Source organism: Diadema antillarum, unplaced genomic scaffold (genome assembly GCF_040938485.1).
Source record: "Diadema antillarum isolate AM-2024a unplaced genomic scaffold, OU_Dant_1.0 scf00000057, whole genome shotgun sequence".
Lineage (NCBI taxonomy): Eukaryota > Metazoa > Echinodermata > Echinoidea > Diadematoida > Diadematidae > Diadema > Diadema antillarum.
Genome location: NW_027270946.1, coordinates 3,960,561 through 3,974,501, shown reverse-complemented (window position 1 = coordinate 3,974,501; position 13,941 = coordinate 3,960,561). Strand labels below are relative to the sequence as shown.

At 36.8% G+C, this 13,941-nt stretch overlaps 1 protein-coding gene across 1 annotated transcript in view; it reads right to left on the bottom strand.

Annotated features, from left to right (window-relative positions):
- Positions 1 to 12,893, bottom strand: part of LOC139715938 (uncharacterized) — a 62,567-nt gene extending 49,674 nt beyond the window's left edge. Inside the window, exon 1 of the mRNA XM_071627488.1 lies at positions 12,834 to 12,893. The gene's annotated coding sequence lies outside the window, so the exon portion shown is untranslated. The remainder of the gene's footprint in view (positions 1 to 12,833) is intronic.
- Positions 12,894 to 13,941: the final 1,048 nt, after the last annotated feature.

Sequence of the window (13,941 nt, the reverse complement as noted above, 5' to 3'; positions counted from 1 at the left end):
GCAGCTGGGGTTGGGATGGGGGATGGGGAGAAGTGGGGGGGAAGGGGGGGGGGGGGAGCAGAGAACGCTATGGGGAATATGATATGAATATTGAATGAGCTGACCAGCTGGGCTAGTCTTGTTTTTCAGACCCAAAGATGGATTGACTGTCAAATGGTTGTGTTGTTTTTGTTATAGTATACATTGTAAGTACCAGTACATTGTACTAAATATCGAGAGCATTCAGCACATCCTACACTGTACGTGTACATCACACAGCATTTTGGTTTTTTATATTGTTGTAGTGAAGAAATCACACCTCACAAAGAAGCAGGATGTACAATAACTTTATATTTGTAATCGTAGCTCTGGGCAAACCTTTCTCAAAATACATGTAGGCCTATGGATCTATCATTTAATTACAGAACAAGGGTAGGCATATTTCATTCCAGCACATCAGGTTCTTTGTTATTGAATCATTAGGAGGCATAAATATAGTAAAGTATGCTTTATGCTGCTATAGGCTCCACAATACTGGAGACGTGTACTGTAATTCATAATTCCCTCACTACCTGAGACTGGAACATCCACACATTAAATCTACAATGTAGTTCTGTACTTATAAGTGAATGTATATCTACACATACTCAATGGTCTAAATGTACAGTGATGCACAGTATGATACAAAGTTTCATAAAGAGAATATTCAGTATGGTCCATTGATTGGTTTTAATCCTACAGAATGCTTTAAAATATTCCTTGATACAGATTTCATTGACATTTTTTTAAATGTAAAAAAAAAATATGCACATTCTAGCACTAATAGCAACTCATTTACAAGCCTAGATGCACATGCCAAGCAAAAACAGAAAGAAAAAAAAAAAAAGAAGTCAGAGAAAAAGCCACTCAATGATGTACACTTTAAAAACTAAATAATGCACAAAGTTGCAAAAAAGAGGGAAAAAATATAAAATTATGAAACAAAAAGAAAAATATTCATAATGACATTTCCACTTTTACACTGTTCATTTAAAGGAACATACATTGTACATGTCACCTAATTATTCTCTTGAGAAAAATCTGCACTACCTAGAATCCACGCAATGACTGCTTTTGTACACTCAGCCCTACACTGTACTCAGTACAGATCAAAGAGAAAGGTTTCTTCTAACAGAGAGATACAGTATATTCAGTTACTAATAATTAATCCCTGCAAGAGTCAGGGATAATCAAAAGTGACAGTTGAATGTAAATGTTGATCTCAATATCGTTCAGCTCTTAATTTTTTAATCATCACGAATGCATGTGCACTTAGCACAGTCAACCCACAAAAAGCTTCATTACCGCAACGTAGTACCACCGAAGGTCTCAGATTATTTCTAGTACACAGTGTACTGTATCTGTTCTCTCATCATCACCATCAAACACTGGTGGCTTAATCAATACAGTTGCATGTAAATTGCCTCATTAACATTCATACATTCACAGGCACCCAATCAATTACTCAGTACTGAAAAACTGCAGCCTTCCCCAATTGGAATACCATGTACTTTTTCTTGAATGTTTTCCATTGCTACTAACCCATGCATAATTTGTGAGAACTCACAATGTGTGTGTGCGTGTGTGTGCGTATGTCCGTATGTCTGAATACAGACAATGTGAGCAATATATGCAAAGCATTAAAAGACTGATGCAGATTTAACAATGAAATATAGAGAAACATGTTCAACAATTAAAGTCCCAGACTACAAAATGAAAACCACACCCATTTAAATAATACAGAGATCAAGGATGAAATAAACTGGTACATTGTAGCTTATCCCCCCCCCCCCCCTTCTCCTTTCCTTTTTCACAATGAATGGGTATGCATTAAATATTTGACATTTTGAGGTTGCAGAAATAAAATAAAACCAATGACATTAGATGAAGCAAGATGGGGACTGCATAGAGACAAAAAGGATTTGTGTCTGTGTGTGTGTGTGTGTGTGTGTGTGTGTGAGTGTGTGATGAAGTGCAGCTCTGTACTCGTAAATTTGGCCATGAAATTCACTTAATATTGAGACTAAGAACACAAAAAATCCCAGGGAAGAAAACAACAACAACAACAAAATCCTTTCGAAACAGTCCCTCATATGGATCCTTAATTTTTCCACAAAGGATCTCGGACCATAGTGTATGTGGGAACACACAGATTCCAGACCAACAATCTTGATCTAATCTCTCACACTAAAGCAGTTTACATACGCCTCCGGCACCACTTCGTAGCGGAGGCATAAAAACAGTCAACCTTGCCGAAGTCAAATCTATCTGGATTGAAGAAACAGCTTCGGCTTTGAGAAAATTTTACACTAAGACTGATTAAAATCAATAGGATATATTGAGAAGAGGAGTAAGATCTTCAACTTCGGCTTTTATTCAACTTAGCTGTGAAGTCGACTTAAGCAAGGTTGTGACTGTATCATCCCCATACAATGAAGAACTCAGATTATGAAAGACAGCTTGTCATTATTTAAAGCATTAGAAGCAACAATGGGGTATGTAGACTAAACTTAACATTAAAATGCCCTGCATTTGTAGATGCTCATATGGAGAATTCATTTGCCAGGCTTGGAAAAAAAAATTAACAACACTTAATACTAGAATTCTCCGGGGTCCATCAGAACTGTTAATAACCACTGAAGACTAGTCTCCCTTGATTTGAGCAGATCCTGTGCCCATAGAAAATGTGTGTTGGGGCAAAATCAGTTCATCCTCAAGGGGTTGATTATGGACAGGTACAATGTAATCTACATGTTTTCATTTCAAATTGGTTTTTAGTTAAAAAGAAATAAGTTATTTCAATAATATCTTAGCAGGTCCAAAAATGTATTTAAAAGCATGAACTTACCAAAGAGATGAAAAGGTTTGGAGCTTTCAATACAGGGAAGTGTCAAACAAGCATTACCGAATGAAACACAGAGGACTCTCATGGAATGCTGCGAGAGGTTTTGGACTGGAAGATGATGGCAAACTTTGGTGATCAACATTTCCTTGTGGAACACCCGATGACAAAAACTCTGCAAAATTCTTCAGCCCGAACTAAAATTATTGGCAAGGATTGCAGGAGCACTTCAGGAGTTCAAAAATCCAATTCATCGATAAAATTCTGAAACACTACAAAATCAAACAACTGTTAAGTCCAGCCTACAGATAAACACAAAAATGTGTATTTCACTGGTTAATACAGAGAGAAGAAAATCTACAATGTATGTACAGTTGAATGCAAAGCTGTCCAAGGACTAGGCCTATATGGTGCGTGACAGGGTTAGCTGCCTCAATTTGAGGGATTTCAGGGCACGCATGATTTCCTGGTTACTGAAATGTGCACTATTTAAACAAAGAATAGTGGAACCTGGGGAATTGAACAGGAAGTACACGATATATTATGCATCCAGCTGAAGTCCTGGTCTTATCAAATGACCACAGAAGATATTTTATAAGCAAATGGATTGTCCATCTATATTACTTAGGAATACACCGTACAATAGTATTTAGCAGGTCTCACCATCCCAACAGATAAAGGTTAGTCTAAAAACAAAGAGTAAAATCTTACAAGAACAGTGTAAAGCTTGATCAACATTGGGAGAAAAATAAAAGAAGCTATGACAATTAGTGTTGTGTGAAGATACACAGATTTTCTAAACAATTCTTGAATAGTCAATATTCACCTGTTGAGGATGGTTTGATTTTGCTACAATGAGGTTCATGCATTTCCGCTGTCCGCACACCTTGCACAAACTCTTATACTCGGGACTACTGAATTGGTAATGTTACATGTATCTCCTCAAAATTTGTCATGCAGTATACATGTATAATGAAAAACAACAACAACAACATTAGATTTCATTCTTTTTATCAATACGATGCAATTCAACCCCATTCTGAAATAGAGTCTAGAGATACATCTGACTGATCATTATTTTGAAGTCATTCAACCTGGAATAACATTAACGATTGAGACTTGTGATAATTTAGTTTTCACACTTGGTGATACAGGAAATACATTCTTCAATCCAGCTATATTCTGTAGCATAATGTGTACAAAGGCCTACATATAGAGCAATGGCAGAGTCACAAATTGCTTGAGCTGTACATCAATCCAGTCTTCGTGACATACAAGTAGGCCCTACAACATGTACATTATTTAGTAACCACTTTTTTTCTTGAGAAACACTCTAATTTATGTACCACTAATTGGAGACACATGGAAATGTTATCAGTTAGAAATATGTACGCATACAATGTGTATATGTAAAATACATTGTACATAATGACTACATGTACTTACTGGACACTGCAAAAGTTGAATATCCCCGTAAGGTACGCTGCAGTTTGAATGACTACACGGAGAAAAGACCACCTTTGGGGGGTCGAGAGACAAGGCATCAATAAAGAACCATCTTGAACTCTGCTAGTGTGGTCTTGAACTCCACAAGTATACTAGGAAGATGAAAGATAAGCAACCAAAGATCTGCAAGGCTATAGGACAATAAGATGTGTCTTTACTATGCAAATGAGGTAAACAGGGCACAAGCTTGTTGACTATGAATGTATTCACAGGTACTGTGTGCTAGCAGCTAGACGTAATTCACTGAACAAACAGTGATCACTGCTCTCCCTACTTTTTTCTTCTTAAATTCATTTTTAAGATGTTTACACTTGGATTCATTTCCCCCACTCTTTACTCTACCCCCTACACATGTACACAAACACACACATTCTCTCTATCTCTCTGTCTGTGGATCTATCTATCAGATCTATCTATATTATCTATCGTATACTATGATCTATCTGTCTATCTATCTATGATCTACCGACAGTTTGTATCTAATCTATCGATTTAAATCTATAGTTGCTATCAATGATCTATCTATCTATCTAGCTACCTTTCCATCTACCTAGTAGTATCTGTATCTACCTCTACCTATCTACATTGTATATATAGATCTACATGTATAGATCTACGTGTATAGATCTATCTATCTACTTGGCATCTACAGTGTACAGATCTTCTAAAGATACTGTATGTGCTTGTAATATATTTTTGTCTTTTTGAGTATAGGTCCCATCTCTCCCTCTCTCCTTCTATCTACTGACTCTATCCATCTGCAATGTATTGGTCGTCGATCCATTTATCTATTTTCTATCATTCTATCTATCTACCTATAATAATGATCTTTGTCTTTCTATACAGTAGTTTCTATCTTCTATCTTCCCGACATATATATCTATCTCTCTATAAGATCTACAATGTTTCAATCGATCAATCTACCAGTCTATCTGATACTGTATTTATGACAGTACAAGTGTGCCAATCTATTTACAATTATGACTATTGAAGATCCACAATACAATATTATACAGATCTATACTTAGCTAGATATCTCATCATGTGCATTACAGCATACTTTAAATCTATGATGGGTCTTAGAAAAGTTCTAGCAGGTATATAGATCTCATTCTTGTAAAAAAAAAAAAAAACAAAAAAAAACTCTCCTCAGACTTGTAATAGCTACCATCTATTCATCATTTCACAAAGTCCTGCCTACCGGTACGATGTCACTTGTGATTTACAGAAATCATTCAGAATCAATTGCCACTAAATCTAAGATACAGTGTGACTGTTGAGCTGTTGATTATCCACTTGTCCACTAAGTGCATCATCCCATGGGGGAGGGGGATGACACCCCCCCCCCCCCCAAAAAAAAAAAAAAAAAAAAAAAAAATCAAGGATAGCATACCTGCTGAATTTTGACAATTTTACACAGCAGTTCAACAAGTATACAATTGTACATAGAAAAAAAAAGGATAATAAAAAGCTAATACCATATATATGGTAATTACACAGACTGTATGAAATGAACATGTATGTAGACATGAATTGTAGTTCTTTGGGATTTCAAAACTTGTAAATGTTTCTGAATATCACACAATCTTATATCAAACTTCAAAATTGTTGAATAGCTCATGGCATTCACTCTGAGGTGAGGCCAAAGTCCATGGTATCACTTCTAGCACAGTCATCTAACTGTATTTCTTTTAGTGCACGTCTCTGTGTTTGGAATTGGAATTGATTTTAAAAACATCATTTTTACAGTTACTATTGTACTTATATGCAAATATTTGCACGCATCCAAGAAATTAAATGCATTGGAATTTGGCTGACAATTTTTCAGAAATGAACTCAATTTCAACTTCTAGTAGAGACTGCTGGTGGAAAATGAATTCATAAAATACTCACGAGAAAGCGGCGTACACCATATAAACTAATATTCCAGCTTTTCCCCTTTCTGTGAGACTTCAATTGCCTTCCTTGAACAGGTTCAAATCACGTCAGAATCAAATCAGTTTCCAAAGATCGGTAGACCTCATAAATGTCACAGTCTAAATTGACCAGAGCAATGCTTCAAAGGTGCATCCTTCCACAAGCTTTCTAGATCACAAACTTAAAGGCCTTTCCGAATTAAGACACTGGTAGAAACTTAACAATCTTTGAGCCATTGACAACCGCAGTTCTTCATGCAGCAGGTGTTCGGATGCAGGCATGGGGGAGTGCAGGCAGGGACACTGGCTGGCTCACAACAGCTTTGAACTTGCCCCTAGCTCTTGGGGGCTATTCACACATTTGAACAAAAAGCTCTCTTTTCTCACACCCCCTCCCCTCCCCATCTCTCTCTCTCTCTCTCTCTCTCTCTCTCTCTCTCTCTCTCTTTCTTTCAATAGCCATTTACTGCATGACCTCCTTTTGTCTCCCTCTATGGTAGCATCATGAGGACAGGAAGTAGATAGCTAAGGGGTCTGAACAAAGGAGGTTCTGCTAATGGGAGATAATACGGGGGATTAAATCCCTCAATTGCTAATCTCTCCTTGGCTACAGATATACTGCACTATTGTGTACAAGGGGGTAGATTTTGTAGCTACTTGTTATCATGGTCATATCTAGTCTGTATACACTGTACATTAAGTCAAACTCCTGTGAAGAAGAAAGGTTTTAGGTGGATAAATTACAAGGACAGAAGGCTCTTTTTCCTTATCAAAATACCCCTTGATTTACAATGATAACAGGTTCATTTAAACACTGTTTTAAGTGCTCACAGACTTTAGCATGCACATTATCAATGAATCATTAACATGTTTGGGTGTATTAAACCACTATTAAACTGTTCTAGTTGTAACAAGGAGGTACCTCCTTGGTTGTGTAATGTAATAGACATCTTCAGTACTTGAACGTCAAAATGGTATCTAGATAGGCATGATGATCTATAGAGAATTCCACTATATTTTTTTGCTCAGACTTTTGAATAAAAGCCTATTGAAGGGTTCAACATTCTGCAGACTTCATGAGTTATTTCTAATGTTCACAAAGCATCTAGATACCAATCATAGGACTTGTTCAGTCTTAAAAGGATTTTTTTTTTAGATCTCAGAAAATATAGTAATTGAGTGCAAGTTTATGATACTGGAGAGACTCAGACAAGATGAAAAGTTCACATCATTTCCATTGTTTTGCTAAATTTCTAATTAATTCCTCATCATGAAATACAATATTTCACTTTGATACACCACTAAAAAACACATGAGTGTGACATAAATTAAATTGAAATATCAGGGTATGCACATTGTATCAAAATAGGCAAAAACAATAAAACTGATAATAATTCTCATATAAATGATTAAATACTCCTCAGAAGCAAAAAAAAAAATCTTTATTTGGTCAATAGCACAATCAGGGTATGCAATTGTGTAACAGGGCAAAAATGAAAAAACTTGGTGAAAATGATTTTTTTGTTGTTTGTTGTAGCTGAGTGTTCAAATTTTCATTTCATGTAAAGAAAGAGTCAAAATTTTGCATTAAACTGCGCATAAATTAGCATTTAAATTAGGGGTGTCGAATTGCATTGAAATGACTAATATATTGGAAAAATTCATTAAAAAAAGAATGGTTTTTTCATCTGATATTGCTGATATTCCTAACAAATATCCCTTTCATTCACCACCAGCACATAGCCATGACATATCACAAAATATGAATAAATTTCATATTTTCACTTCTCAAAATGGATGATCAATTTTGGAGGCATTATTTTGAATTCAAATAAAACCACTTTTACATATTTTATCATATTTCACTCTTGCCAAAGAGTGAAGAGGCGAAACTTTCAGGAATAGGTAACAGACATATAGTGGCCATTATTACAAATTTTTATGAAATTAGGGCTGGTACTTTGGAAGATATGATATTTTTCATCAAAAAATTATTTACAGTTTGACCTTGAATGTGCGCACAGTGTTTGGATCAATTCTCATATTTGTAAACACAGATAGAAGAATGAATGTGAGATTTATGATGACTTGAGTTGATATCCAAGCTGTGACACTCAAACAATGACATATTAAGCCAAAATACTATGTTTTTGCTTGTATGATATCTTTAGAAATTGAACAAGCATTGAAATATGAACACTGAACACTTATCATATGACCTTCATGCAGTATAACATGGGCGTGTATAGCACTTTTTTATGCTCAGCAATTTGTAAAAATATAAGTTCCTATTGCTCAAATTTGCTAAAATTTTCACACAATAGATTTCTACATACATGTACAATTCATGGTTAAAAAAACAAGGATATTCAATAAGGGGAAAAGATTCTTTAAAGTAGTCAAATTAGGATATACCTCACTGAAAATACTGAAAAACGACTGCACTTATTTTCCTCAGCATTTGAAAATGGCTCAAAACTCAAAACTGGCTGAACATTTATTGGCAAACAGCGCACCATATTGTAGTGTGTCTTCAGTACTTTCGGGAAAAGCACAAAAATAAGCTGTTTCTCCATACATGTATAGCTGTACAGCATGGGTTAAAAGGTCACAATGTCACAAAAATAAGCCAGCATTACACTCCTACCAGGTTGGGACTTCACACCTTATAACTTTCTCCAGCTGAAAGAACCACTGTTTTTTATTGCACGCAAGCAATGCCAGGAAAAAAAATCAATTAATTTGATACCAAACACATGTATACAACTTGTAGGGGTAGACTTAAAATATGGACCTCGAATCTTGATTTAAAGTAAGTTGTAAAATGCTTTTTTTGATGCATTACGTGGGTTTTGGGGGACTTTTTGGTAATTAATCTTTTATAATTAACAGTAAATGAGAAGAAATCAGCTATTGTCTTACCACATGTGATTACTGATGTCTTAGCATGCTTCATGTGAATTTTTAAGTCAGTTGGTGCATTCTTTTAGAAGTTATAATTTTTTAAAGTTAGAAAGTCATGATTGCATACCATGATTGTGCTTATCACCATAATATAACTTCGTATCTTGAAGAGCACGACACTACAAAAAATATTGTAGATCAGATTCTGGGGAAAGCTCAAAAACCAGTCTGTATTGACTGGACTGAGATTTCAAGGTTATTTCAAAATAACTGCCTCTTCAATGCAATTGTGCAATCAATGATGGTGTCTCGGTATCAATATAATTCTTACGTTTCAATCAAAAGCTCTGCATTCCATGAGGTATTGAGTGTTTGGTTTTCAAGCGATTTCTCTGAAGAAACACCTGCCATTCCTGCCCTGCACCACCATCATGGAATCATGAATAGGTTTCCATGGTAACTGGATGCAAGTAGCTCATTCAAAATGGAATACAGCCGTGCCTCTGATGACATCAGGAGTGTGCTATTTGTACTTGAAGCGAAAGAGTTCAGAAAAAAATCAAGTGTATTTTTCACTTGTTGTGGGTTTCTTAGAAATGTAATCTACATGACATACAATGCAAAAAACAAGCCAGGTGATATACATACAACTCTTTTTTTAGCACTGGAACTATGACAATACATTGTGAGAACAAGACTACAGCTTAGCATTTACACACGTGTATAATGTGCTGAGCACATTTGTGAATGAAGTTGTGCTGGACTTGCGCTACAGCGCACACAACACACTTCTACTGACCTGCACTATTTGTGGCGGAGTGCATATTACAGATGTGCACACAAAAACTGCACTGCAGCCTCTCTCTAGGAAAGATCCCCAGTCATACCCCCTCGTGCTAGATGACCAATGACCTAGCACCTTAAGTAGGGGCGTCTTCCCACCCCCCCCCCCCCCAGCTTAGTAAATTTAAATAAAAAGACAAAAAATGCAACACTTGTTTTCATCTGGCATGTCCTCCTGAGGTCCTTATGAAGTCCTCCTACACTGTAGACAGGGGGACTCTTAAAACAGGGTGTCAGATCTAATCTAGGGACTTAGTTTATGCATGCCTTGAAGCTCATCAGGTCTAACCCATACAATCTTGAAAATCACTCAGCTACAACAGCTCCTTGCTGTATTACCAAAGATCTGTGCACTGCAAGAATCATGTCACCAGCAAAGGACCAAGACCCAGCAACAATTGAAAAGTTGTGCATATCTGCTCTGCACAACCCGCGCAAAATTGTTTAACACGGGAAGTGAACATCAAAATTAGCGTTTGTTTGTTTTTTATGAATTGACTGTAATTATGCGAAGCAAGTCACTTCTTTCGAAAACCTTTGAGCGGATTCTGAAACTTTAAAATGCTTTGCATACAATAATACTAGATTCGCACTGAGAAGAAAGAGTAGCCCTCTTGGCATCAAAACATCCAAGTTTTCATCTTCCCTATGAGATTTTCGCAAAATTTTCCGATTTCTAAGGCTTGGTGTACAATCAGAGGCTCGTCAAATTTTACTGGAGTATGGTATCAATTTACTTTGGGGGGATTCTAAAACTAGAGGATTTTAGCTTGAGATTAATGTTATGATGTTTCCTAATCGTCAATAGGAAATGAAGAGTTTGTTTGCAAAAACCGAAGTCCATTTTTTAAGATTTTGAAGTACGGTCTCTGTCATAAAGTACAAAATAATACCTTTTAAATGATGTATATTGGTCACTACATATAAGGTACATTTTTGAAGTTATGGTCAAAAGAAGCAAAAAATTTCTTATTATTCTCTTTATTTTTCTTGACCTTTAATCACAAATATCTCCATTTGGCAAATATGGACTTATCGGTTTTTGCGAACAAACTCTTCAAATAATGGTAGTCTTTTTTTTTAGATCTTTCCCTGATAGTTTTATCGAAAGTTGCAATTTGCTACTTAAGATATTACAGCACTGGGTCTGTATACATCCTCTGCACCATATCTTCCTATCCCTGTTAACATTGCAGCGCGCTAATGCTCGCAGTGCACTGCATAGTCGGATGCTGTTTCTGAGCGACAATCCACCGATTCCTCGAGCTCTAGGGAACAACAGGCCTACTGGAAGGAGCCCCTATCAAGTTAGATAGCTTGTGTATTTATTACTTCAGTATGGATATTAAGACAGATGTACAAATTCATAACCAAATGCATTATAGTATCAAATCGTTCAGTGTTAAAGGCATAATTTACCATTTGCAGTTGAAGCAAATACCCAGTATTAGTGAGCTAGTTTTAAAATGTGAGTTAGGGATAGAAACAACCAATGTAAAAATTTGAATTAGTATATTCAATGTTAAGTTTTGTTGGATACACAAAATGTGAACAATAGATATAATAAAAATGTTTCCAGACTAAACCGTCTACAGTTATGATTTAATGAGAAAAGTAGTGATATCTCCTTATAGTTTAGGCTTTATTGCAAAAATTTTATATAGTGGGATGTTTTTTTATACAATTGACCTACACATATGCATCAAAAGTGATATCTTGAACATTTTTAAAATCACTGCTCCCAAAGGTAAACAGGACCTTTAAGAGTACAAAACTACCTATTATAAAAAAAAGCATGTTTTTTCTCGAGCAGTCATCACGTAGCAGTAGACGTCTGCCGCGTTGCTACTAAAGTTTTATACATACTGTGTACCGGTACTAGCTATAGGCAACCACAACCAACATGTACTATACTAACTATACACAGCCCAGTCGCTGTCGCACGGCGTCTGGTCGGGATAGCAGTACTAGTAGTACGTACCCTAGGTGCCGTCTTGTGCATACTATGTACAAACGATAGCTAGGGTATACTATAAGGTGTGTGTGTAGAATATGGATGGATCAGAGAAAAGTATCATTTTGATCCGTGTGCGCACAAATGTGCTAGCCCTAGCTACAGCAAGTGTAATACATCCTGCGCATTTTAGGGTAGAAGTAGAACTTTTATCGAGATGCTAGTCACAGCTCAGCAGGGAGCACAGTTTCTGTTTCCTTCGGAGTTCGATCATCTTTTCTTCTTCCCATTTACTTCAGTCCTGAGATTATTGCATACAGGACAAGGAGCTATCTCGGCTCCGTCATGATAATGATGATGCATATGCCGGTGATGTCACTGTCAATATCAAAAATCTTAAATGCTATCTCATCAATATCATCATCACATCGGCCTATATTGATTGCTGTCATTCAATTCTTAATCATGAACTCAATTCTTTTATTAAATAAACTGTCACAATAGAACTTGACTACAGTGTAATACATACATTGCCATGATATTTATATTTTTCTAGGCGCGGGCAGGCGTGATGCGTCAATTAAGTACCGTAAAATACGTGTGGCTGAATGAAGCTTTGACATTTGTCAACATGAGGCTTGTGCGTGCGTGGGAGCTTTGTGTGATGTACATTTTGTATGTGATGTGTCATCAAAGGCGCATGCACCGAGAAACGATTCCCGTCCTGATCCTGGATACCACATCGAAACACGATTCCCGAGAAAGAATTCAGGATCACGACGCGCGTACATCGTTTCCACACAGATCATAATTGATAGAGTAAAAAGAAGATAGAAAGATTTTAACTCACCTCCTTGGCAGAATACATTTTGCGTTAGATTCCTCCTTGGTTACGGGAATGCTATATCCTCATTCGCCATTTTGGTTCTTCTTATGAATCATACCCATTCAATCCCACGTACAATGTACACCACCACACTTGCACGGAATCCACCTGCTGCGGGCGAGAGGTACCTGGCAGAAATAAACAGTCGAGTCGATATTTCTTGTAGGGGTGCAAAATTCTTAATTAAGAGTTTTTCCATATTTAAGAATAAATCGTTTTATGTAATGGCTATATTTTACATCCTTAAGATATAAAAAAAGGTATTATTTACATGTTATTCGTATGTTTTGCTCCATTTTAGATAAACATTTTGAGTAAATGTTTTTTTCTATCCCCTCTATAATAATAGATTTATCCAAACAGATAGCAAGAATCAAGAAACAAAGTTTCCACTAGAGATGGCGCTAGTCCGCGATGAAGCTACCGAAACGAAACTGAATACACACTTGCCTATGACATTTTGTATCACACGAACGTACGTGAATAGAGAAGTTATGTTGAAGTCAACGCGAAACTGAGGTAGCTAGATGATAGAGGAGCTTGTTTTACACTGACGATGGTGCTACATGATTGAATGTGCGGCTACGATTATAGTCAGTGATACCAACTACATTCTCTTTTGTTCATCTGGGCAAAGTGTGGAGTTTTTGCACATGAAGGAAACGGATACACACAGCTAGACAAGATACGATCGTAGAATGATGGCGTGACCGGCGGGCTGCTGCAGCACTGCTTTTTTTCACAGTGACGGTCAGGTCGCTGTGGCACTGGCCGGACGCCCCGGGGAAGGAGTCGCTGAGGAACCGATCGGATAGATCCACAGCAGCGTTCAATGACATGTTCATGTCCAATAGGCAATACATCTACGACAGTTTTCTGTTGAACATTTTCGTAATAGTTTTCACTTGGGCCTACTTGCTTGTAATCCAACCATCGGTTGATGTTGCTGGCTGGCATGCTGAGCTGAGGTTGAGAATCCCATCAATCACATGGAATGGCGGAGAAAGAAAGGAGGAGGTTTAGCCTCAGAAACATCAGCTTCAGAAAAGGTTTGTTTGGTTGGAGTCACTGT